The following is a 10868-nucleotide window of genomic DNA, read 5'->3' on the forward strand; positions in this document are numbered from 1 at the left end:
GTGCAAAAGTTTTAGGCAGGTGTGGTGAAATCCTTTAAAGTTAGGATGCTTTCAAATATATATATATATATTAATTGTTTATTTTTTTATACATTTTCAAAATGCAAAGTGAGAAAACAAAAGAAGAATCCAAATCAAATCAATATTTGGTATGACTATCCTTTGGCTTCAAACCAGTATAATTTCTTACAATTGCACACCTTGTACACTTGCACAAAGTCAGGGTTTTGTAGGATTAGAGTTAGGTGTATGAATAACCAATTATACCAAGCAGGTACTAATGATCATCAATTTCATATGTAGGTTGAAACAGTTATTAACTGAAACAGAAACTATGTAGGAGGCTTAAAACTAGGTGAGGAACAACCAAACTCTGCTACTAACTAAAGTGAGGTTGTGGAAGAAATTTTCATGTCACAGGTCACGCACCAAGACAGGACAGAGCACACCAACAAGACACATCAACAAGGTAGTTAAATTGCATCAGAAAGGTCTCTCCCATGCAGGGCTGGTGCAAGGATTTTTGATACCCTAGGCAAAACCTCATTTTGCCCCCCCATGTATACCCCGCCTTTTTAATGAAGCGCACAGCAAATGCAGCCTCACCAGTGCCCATCAATGCAGCCTCACCAGCGCCCATCAACTACAACCTACTAGCGTCCATCAATGCAGCCTACCAGTGCCCATCAATTAATGTTTGCTTGCTTCCATTCATTCGGAAGTCGTGACATAGACACAGTCCTAAGCTGCTGCTGCGCCTCTGACACATTGGGGCTGATTTACCAAGCCTTTACTCCATGACTCATGGAGTAAAAGCAGGAGTAGCAGCCGTTTTGCCATTTACTAAAGAAATACGCTGCTAGTGCAGTGTATTTCCCTAGTTACTAATGTGCTCCATGCGCCCAGGAGAGGGTGCATTGTGCACCAGTACAGACCTGGCGCACGGCACATTGAAATGTAAATATCGGGGATTTGGGCGGGAGTTTATTAGGGGGGGAGGTGGGGGGATGCAGGGGAAGTGAAGTGACATGTGTTTGAATGTGTTTGGCGGGCCGAATTGAAAGGGAAAGTGTTTTTTGAAAACAGATCCCCTTAGGCCCCATACTCACGAGCAAACATGTCTGCTGAAACTGGCCCGCAGGCCAGTTTCAGCAGACATGTTTGGTCGTGTGTGGGCGCGAGCGGGCCGAATTCCAGCAAACATTTGCCCGCCGGGCCTTTTCCCAGCAGACAAATATTCCTGGACTTGTTTTAAAACAGTCCGCTGGAATTCTGCCCGCTCGGACATGTACGGTCGTCAGTACAGACCTACCGTACATGTCCAGGCGCCCGCCGTCCCTCGCATGCGTCGAATGACTTCGACGCATGCGTGGAAGCATTTTAAAGGCGGGCCGCCCACGTCGCCGCGTCATTGTCGCGGCGACACCGCGTCATCGACGCGGCGACACCGCGGACACGCCCCGCGTATTGTTTACGCGCGGACTTCTGTACGATGGTGTGTACAACCATCGTACAGAAGCCCTCTGGCAGACATGTATGGTGAAAACGGTCCGACGGACCGCTTTCACCATACATGTTTGGTCGTGAGTACCCGGCCTTACGCTTGCACAGTGCGCCTGAACCTCGGGAGGTTCATTTGCATACTGGGCATGCGCAGAGAGAAATTTTGGCGCTTCCCGTGCGCCTTGTCAGTACGCCGTGAAAATCTTGGTAAATACCAAGCGGCGTACCCGTGAATGCGCTGCGTGACGCGGCGCACGGGAATCTCTGAGCTGTTTTCAGCCCTGAAGGGGAACTCTGCGCCAAATTTCAAACTTGAAATCGGCGCGGGTCCCCCTTCAGGGCTACATTAGGCTCTTAGGCTTGGTCCGGAACGTGAGGGGTTAACCCCGCGCCGATTCGGCGCGGGGGTCCCCCCCAGATCCAAACCAAGCCCTCATCCCAAGCATGCAGTCTGGCACGGACAGGAATGGGGGTGGGGACGAGCGAGCGCCCCCCCCCTCCTGAGCCGTACCAGACCGCATGCCCTCAACATGGGGGAGTGTGTGCTGTGGGGGAGGGGGGCACTGCCCCCCCACCCCACAGCACTCTTGCCCCCATGTCGATAGGGACAAGAGCCTCTTCCCGACAACCCTTGCCATTGGTTGTCGGGGTATGCGGGCGGGGCTAATCGGAATCTCGGAACCTCCCTTTAATAAGGGGGCCCCCAGATGCCGGCCCCCCACCCTATGTGAATGAGTATGGGGTACATCGTACCTCTACCCATTCACATGGGGGAAATGTAAAGTAAAATAAAACACCACACAGAATAAAATATTTTATTAATCTGCTCCGGAGCCCCCCTTTCTTCTTTAGCTCTCTTACAAGGGGGGGTTTCTTCTCTCCCGATCTTCCGCCGGGACCCTGGGCTTCGGTGATTTCTGCTGGGGGTCCTCTCCGGAGCCTTCCGCCGGATGCCCCCACCCCATTTAAGCTCTTTTACATTAGGGAGGGGCATCCGGACTTCGGCGACTTCTGCCGGGGGATGGCGCCTATCCCCCCGTCTTTCCGGTGCCTTCCGCCAGGGTTCCGGTCTTCCTGGTCTTCTGCCGGGGGTGCGCCAACTCCCCGGTCTTTTCTCTTCTGTCTTCTCTGCTCCCTCTTCTGCCTGGCTCCCCCGCGGAGCCAGGGCTTTCTTCCGTCTTCTTTCTTCTCTCTTCCTTCTTCTGCCTGTCTCCTCCGGGAGCACAGGGCTTGTCTGCGCTGTCCTCTCCCTTCTCTTCCATTGGATGTTGACACGACGAGATTCCGCGCTGACATGCCGTGTTAGCGGCGGGCATGGACTTATATAGGGTAATGCCACCATGTGACCTCAACCCATGTGACATCACATTCCCTGGGCATGATGGGAATGTGATGTCACATGGGTTGAGGTCACATGGTGGCATTGCCCTATATAAGTCCATGCCCGCTGCTCAGACGGCATTCCAGCGCCGGACCCAGTCGTGTCAACATCGAATGGAAGAGAAGGGAGAAGACAGCGGAGACAAGCCCTGTGCTCCGCGGAGGAGACAGGCAGAAGCGGAAGGCATCGCAGAAGCCCGCGGGTGTCGCCCCCCGGCGGAAGACACCGTACAAGCCCGGGACCCTCCCCCAAAGGCAGGAGCCTCACTGGTGAAGGGGGTCCCGGTGAATTACGTCGCTGAAGACGGGGGTGGGGTGCCAGTGCACCCCCCCCGCAGAAACCGTCGTAGAAGCCCGGGACCCTCCCCCAAAGGCAGGAGCCTCACTGGTGAAGGGGGTCCCGGTGAATTACGTCGCTGAAGACGGGGGTGGGGTGCCAGTGCACCCCCCCCGCAGAAACCGTCGTAGAAGCCCGGGACCCTCCCCCAAAGGCAGGAGCCTCACTGGTGAAGGGGGGTCCCGGTGAATTACGTCGCTGAAGACGGGGGTGGGGTGCCAGTGCACCCCCCCCCCGCAGAAACCGTCGTAGAAGCCCGGGACCCTCCCCCAAAGGCAGGAGCCTCACTGGTGAAGGGGGTCCCGGTGAATTACGTCGCTGAAGACGGGGGTGGGGTGCCAGTGCACCCCCCCGCAGAAACCGTCGTAGAAGCCCTGGACCCTCCCCCAAAGGCAGGAGCCTCACTGGTGAAGGGGGTCCCGGTGAATTACGTCGCTGAAGACGGGGGTGGGGTGCCAGTGCACCCCCCCCCGCAGAAACCGTCGTAGAAGCCCGGGACCCTCCCCCAAAGGCAGGAGCCTCACTGGTGAAGGGGGTCCCGGTGAATTACGTCGCTGAAGACGGGGGTGGGGTGCCAGTGCACCCCCCCGCAGAAACCGTCGTAGAAGCCCGGGACCCTCCCCCAAAGGCAGGAGCCTCACTGGTGAAGGGGGTCCCGGTGAATTATGTCGCTGAAGACGGGGGTGGGGTGCCAGTGCACCCCCCCGCAGAAACCGTCGTAGAAAGACGGCGAAGCCCGGGGCCTAATGGGGTGGTGGTGGGGGGCCCCGGCAGAAGACCCCCGGCAGACTAATACATTAATTTATTCATGTGTGGTGTTTTATTTCTTTACAGTGCACCCCCCCCCGCAGAAACCGTCGTAGAAGCCCGGGACCCTCCCCCAAAGGCAGGAGCCTCACTGGTGAAGGGGGTCCCGGTGAATTATGTCGCTGAAGACGGGGGTGGGGTGCCAGTGCACCCCCCCCGCAGAAACCGTCGTAGAAAGACGGCGAAGCCCGGGGCCTAATGGGGTGGTGGTGGGGGGCCCCGGCAGAAGACCCCCGGCAGACTAATACATTAATTTATTCATGTGTGGTGTTTTATTTCTTTACATTTTTTTCCCCAGGTGAATGGGTAGGGGTACGATGTATCCCCATACTCCTTCACATAGGGTGGGGGGCCGGAATCTGGGGGCCACCTTATTAAAGGGGCCTCTCAGATTCTGATAAGCCCCCCGCCCGCATACCCCGACAACCAACGGCCAGGGTTGTCGGGAAGAGGCTCTTGTCCCTATCGACATGGGGACAAGAGTGCTTTGGGGTGGGGGGGCAGTGCCCCCCTCCCCCACAGCACACACTCCCCCATGTTGAGGGCATGCGGTCCGGTACGGCTCAGGAGGGGGGGGCGCTCGCTCGTCCCCGCCCCCATTCCTGTCCGGCCAGACTGCGTGCCTGGGATGAGGGCTTGGTTTGGATCTTGGGGGGAACCCCACGCTGGTTTTCGGCGCGGGTTTAACCCCTTATGTTCCAGACCAAGCCTAAGAGCCTGGTATGCACCTGAAGGGGAACCCACATTTTTTTTTTTTGGTCTGGAGTTCCCCTTCATGAACAGCGATCTGTCATATACCCATGTCAGTCCCCCCCCCCTTCAGTTAGAACACACCCAGGGAACATATTTAACCCCTCCCTCGCACCTAGTGTTAACCCCTTCCCTGCCAGTGGCATTTTTAGAGTAAGCAATGCATTTTTAGAGCACTGATCGCTAGAAAAATGCCAATGGTTCCAAAAAAGTGTCCGATGTGTCCGCCATAATGTCGCAGTACCGATAAAAATCGCTGATCGCCGCAATAACTAGTTAAAACAAAAAAAAGCCATATTTTGTAGACGCTATAACTTTTGCCAAAACCAAACACTAAACGCTATTTGCGATTTTTAGGAACCAAAAAGATGTAGAATACGTATCGGCCTAAACTGAGGGTTTTTTTATTTTTTAGAATATATATTTTTGGGGATATTTATTATAGCAAAAAGTAAAAATAATTTTTACATATGTGGGCGGGACTTACGCAAGTCCCGCTCACATATATAAACATCGTTCAAACCACACATGTGAGGTATTGACGCGTGCATTAGAGCGAGAGCAATACTTTTACCACTAGACCTTCTTTGTAACTATAAACTGGTAACCTGGAAAAAAAAGAAAAAGGTCGCCTATGGGGATATTCACGGAATTAATTTTGGCCCCATTGCAGGAGTGTTTCCAATAGTAAAGTGTGACATGTAAGGTATCTATTTACTCGGTGTAACATCATCTTTCACATTATCCCCAAAAATTGGGCTAACTTTTGTGTTTTGTTAATTTTTAACCACTTGAGCCCGGACCATATTTCTGGTCAATGACCGGGCCATTTTTTGTGATTCGGCACGGCGTCGCTTTAACTGACAATTGCGCAGTCGTGCGACGTGGCTCCCAAACAAAATTGGCAACCTTTTTTTTCCCACAAATAGATTATTAAATGTGCGTGTTTACTGTCTTTAACACCTCACCTTCAGGCTGGAAAGCATCAGATCAGGGAAAAAAAAAAAAAAAAAGCTCTCATTCCATTGCAGCTTGGTTCCTACATGTGTGATGAACTGAGCATGCTCAAACACTTAGAAAAAAATTATCATTTCTTTTTAAAAGGTGAAAAACACTTGGATGCTCATAGAGCGTGGTTTGGCTTAATTGCAGGTGTGCCCAATTACAAGCTCACCCAAACTAGAGACTGCAATTTGTTCATGTGATTTCAATTGCTTCATTACTAGCACTGTTATAAAAAGCAGGGATCGATCAGTCCTCAGCTGCCCTCAGAAGGGGCAGGCTGGCAGAAATGCTGTTGCGAAACACAAATGTGGTTTGTTGCATGGGTTTTGTTTTATTTTGCCAATGGTTTTGGTTTATTTTTAAATGATGTTCACTTTGATGTATTTGTCTATGTGGCCTTATTTTATGAAAAATGTGTGAAGATGTTAAAGCTATGGTTATTTAGAATTTTGAAATGTATTTTTGTTTGTGTTTGTTTGTTTGTCTTTTTTTGCTTTCCTTGTTTTGTTGACCAATAAAAATTACTTTAAAATTTTTAAGTTTGTCTTTTGTTACTTTTTCATGCTACATATGTTGACAGCTGCAGCTGAAATCGGTTTGGGCCTAACAAATTATGTGTGATTTTTGTCTAAGCTTCTTTCCTGGTGTGTGATCATGAAATGTTTGCCATGTTTATTCTCCATGACTTTAAAGACAAAACTGGTAAGTATTTTCTTTTTTCTGCAGTGGTCCTCAGCCCTCAAGTACCCCCGACAGGACATGTTTTGTGGATTTCTCTTATCAAGAATTGCTGTCCAGACTGTCTTTTAAAGCACATGTGCAAGATGAAGGAAAACCTGCAAACATGGCCTGTGTGGGGGGGGTTTGCTATTGGTGGACAGGCTTGACTTGCTGATTTACAGCACTGTGCTTAAATCTAGCGCAAGGCAATCCTATTCAAATTGTGGGTGTTTGAGGGAAGCCAAGTGAGTGTTAGAACCCCTGCTTTGTGTTTTTTTATTTTTGGGTTGAGCTTTGTGTCCCTTTTCTTAAAATTGGCTTCACTTCCTGTCACACAGCTGAACAGGAAGTGAGGTTAAAACCCTACCAGTGTCATTTCTTGGGGACACAGGTCAATCTAACTAGTGTCCCCATTAAGCAAATTGCACTCCAGCACTGCTGTGTACACCCCAAATCATGGGTCTTCAAACTACGGCCCTCCAGTTGTTCAGGAACTACAATTCCCATCATGCCTAGTCATGTCTGTGAATGTCAGTGCATTACAAGGCCTCATGGGATGTGTAGTTCTACAACAGCTGGAGGGCCGTAGTTTGAGGATCCCTGCCCCAAAGGATTATTTAGTTTGGGGTTTAGTAAAGGCAAAGCCACTCTGCAGTACAAGCATAGTTGCTGAAAATCAGAGAGGAAGCACTGATGGTTTTAACATCCAATCCTGTAGAAGTAAAGTTGTTTTGTTTTCTTTCTTCCTTGCTTTGCACTTGTAGTGCAAAGTGGATTTGCCTTTAGTAAATGGACCCCAAAGTCCAAGATCCCTAATAATTTGGGATGTACACAGCAAAATGCTAGAGTGCAATTTACATAATGGGAAACTATTTTGATTGATCTCTGTGTCCCCAAGAAAAGATATTAGTAAGGTTTTACCCTCACTTCCTGTTTGGCTATGTGACAGGAAGTGAATGAATTAGAAAGGGTGAAGACACCTCACAAATGTTGTCACTATCAGGGGTGCAGACATCCCCAAAAAAATGAGCAGATAATACTTATTTGCAAATTAATAATTTTTTAGTTAACATTGGGTAGGGTGCTCTAACACACACATTCATACATATTAGCCACGCTGTATCCTGGCCTATTGGCATGGTTATATTTTCTTAGGGCTCTCAATAAAACTCTATGAAATTTGTGCTTAAACTAGACAAGAACTATAATCAACAAGTTTTATTTTCTTTAATTTTGGATAGAGTGAGGGAGGGTTATAGGCCCTGTCAGTTTATTTTGTATTATCTGTGTCCAATTGGGGAGATTTGCCTTCACTTCCTGCCCCATAGCCAAACAGGAAGTGAGAGAAAAACTATGCAAATTAACCACTTCCCGCCCAGCCTATGCCCGATTTACGTCCGGGAAGTGGTTACACAATCCTGACAGGACGTCCTGCAGGATTTCATGCCGCGCGCGCCTGTGGGGGCACGCAGCGCGGCAATCGGTGATGCGGGGTGTCAGTCTGACACCCTGCATCTCCGATCTCGGTAAAGAGTCTCTCACGGAGACGGAGACTCTTTACCACGTGATCAGCCGTGTCCAATCACGGCTGATCACGATGTAAACAGGAAGAGCCATCGATGGCTCTTCCTCACTCGCGTCTGACAGACGCGAGTATAGGAGAGCCGATCGGCGGCTCTCCTGACAGGGGGCGTTCGCGCTGATTGTTTATCAGCGCAGCCCCCCCTCGGATCACCACACTGGACCACCAGGGATGCCCACTCTGGACCACCAGGGTGGGCAAAAAAAAATATGGAAAAAAAAAAACAAAAAGCATTAAAAAAAAAGAAAAAAGATGCCAATCAGTGCCCACAACTGGGCACTGACTGGCAACCTGGGATAATCAGTGCCACCCCACAGTGTCCATCAGTGCCACCCCACAGTACCCATCCATGCACAGTGCCCACCTATCAGTGCCCACCTGTGCCACCCATAAGTATCCATCAGTGCCACCCATAAGTGCCGCCCATGAGTGCCCATCTGTGCCGCCCATGAGAGCCCATCAGTGCCGCCTATGAGTGCCCATCAGTGCCGCATACCAGCGCCGCCAATCAATGCCACCTCATCTGTGCCCGTCAGTACTACCTCATCGATGTCCATCAGTGCCATCTCATCGGTGCCCATCAGTGCCGCCATATCAGTGCCCGTAATTGAAAGAGAAAAACTTATTTACAAAAATATTAACCTAAAAAAATAAAAACGTTTTTTTGTTTCAAAATTTGCAGTCTTTTTTTAGTTGATGCGCAAAAAAAAAAATCGCAGAGGTGATCAAATACCAACAAAAGAAAGCTCTATTTGTGGGGAAAAAGGACGCCAATTTTGTTTGGGTACAGTGTTGTATGACCGCGCAATTGCCATTCAAAGTGCGACAGTGCTGAAAGCTGAAAATTGGCTTGGGCGGGAAGGTGCGTAAGTGCCTGGTATGGAAGTGGTTAAGGGAATCCAGTGCCCCCCTCCCCCCCAGAACTAGTGTGTGGGTCCCCTGAAAATTCCTGGGCGGGTCATACAAAAACAGGGTGTGACCTTGACAGGAAGGGGTGGGTAATTTTTCTATTAGGAGGTGCAGATATGTAGTCAGGCCTAGGGCAGAACAAAACCTAAATATACTACTGCATATTAGGGCTTATTTAGACCGGATCCGATTTACAGCGTGTTTTTATATTGTGGGAGGAAACCCACGCAGGCACAGGGAGAACATGCAAACTCCATGCAGATGCTGTCACGGGCGGGATTCGAACCAACGACTCTTTTGCTGCTAGGTCAAAGTGCTATACACTACACCACTGTGCTGAACGAACATGATTGCAGCTGAAAGCATGAGATCTTTTATTTCCTGGGCGTCCTACGGCGGCACACAATGGGTTAAGCTTTCCATCTAACCCCTAAAGGAAGAAAACTTAAACAAGCAGTGAGACAAGTTAAATCAATTAATCAATTAATCAAGCACAGCAAGTCCACCTGTCCTGAAGCTATAAACCTCCCCCAAGAACACACACAGACGTATTTTTTTCTTTCTTCTTACCACAGATGAAGAAGACGTGAGGCAAGTGCTCACACCCGGTGCTTCTGGGTTGCTGAGCTTAGGGGCGGCTGTATACTGGGTGCTATCCTCGGTCTGCACCCCCACATCCCCTGGTCCGGCAATAAAGGACGTTGTTTTCCTGAGGAGGCCGCCATGTATTCCCCGCTCAGCGGCTGAATGGATACCGGGGATGTTTGCGCTCCATAGGCCGGAAGTCGCCGCAGAGGACCGCGCAGACCTATGACGCACTTCCGGGAGTTCCGGGATTCGCGTCTAGGACTGGAGGAAACGGTAACCGCCGATGGCAAATTAAGTACTAGTTTTTGGGTAGCGATTGCTGACCGGCAGCTCGCATGAATATGGTGTACAGTATAGGCGGCTGGGGGCCGGAGATCCCAGTGCTCTGCCGCGTCACTCCCGGTCCGGGTCCCTGGCTTATTTCTGACCGGCGGGATCTGCAAATGGCTGCACTCAGCCTAGGCAGCAGATCCCTTGGCCGGTCAGAGGTAGGAGGCATGGTCCTTATTTTTTTACTTATGTTATACTTAAAATCTGCAGCAGCATATTATTTAAGTGGCAACTTATGCAACAAATGTGAACAACCACTGCCAGAATCATATACAAGTGACACCTGCGCATCTTGTTTGAATCAATCTGATAATGCTAGTTCTTTCCTGTCATTTTTTAAGGGAGAAATGTGTAACCCATTCAAAGAAATTAAAGACTCTCTGGTGCCCAAAAAGGAAGTACCAGAGATATATCCCCTGCTGCATCTAACTCCTCATCTGGGGAACGTAGTGCCTCCTCATCCAATCCGGAAGTTGTTTTTGATGATTTGGATGACGACTTGTACTTGTTACCCAAAGATAAGATTCCCAAGTTACGGTCTGCGGTAATGAATACTATAGAATCTTCCAAAGATGTATCGGCTAGACTAAAGAAGGATCAGCTATATTATTTTCCTCAGATCCCAGATATGAGATTCCCTTCTCATCCCATTCTGAGTGACTGGTTCAAAAAGGTCTGGGCCAATCCTGACAGAAAATCTGATGCGGGGGCCCGCTTTAAATCCTCTTATAGGCTGGACTACAAATTTTCATCTGAGTGGGAAAATCCACCTAAGCTGGATCTGGCAGCTGCCCGGATGGTTAGAAGTCTCTGTTTCCCTCAGAAGAATCCTCCAGATTGTCCGAACCTTTAGAGCGCAAGGCAGATAGCTTGGCTAAAAAGAATTACCTAGCGGTGGCTTCCACCTCAAAAATTGCGGCTTCCTCAGTTCCGGTAGCCAGAGCCCTAAGGATCTGG

Source organism: Rana temporaria, chromosome 11 (genome assembly GCF_905171775.1).
Source record: "Rana temporaria chromosome 11, aRanTem1.1, whole genome shotgun sequence".
NCBI classification, from domain to species: Eukaryota; Metazoa; Chordata; class Amphibia; order Anura; family Ranidae; genus Rana; species Rana temporaria.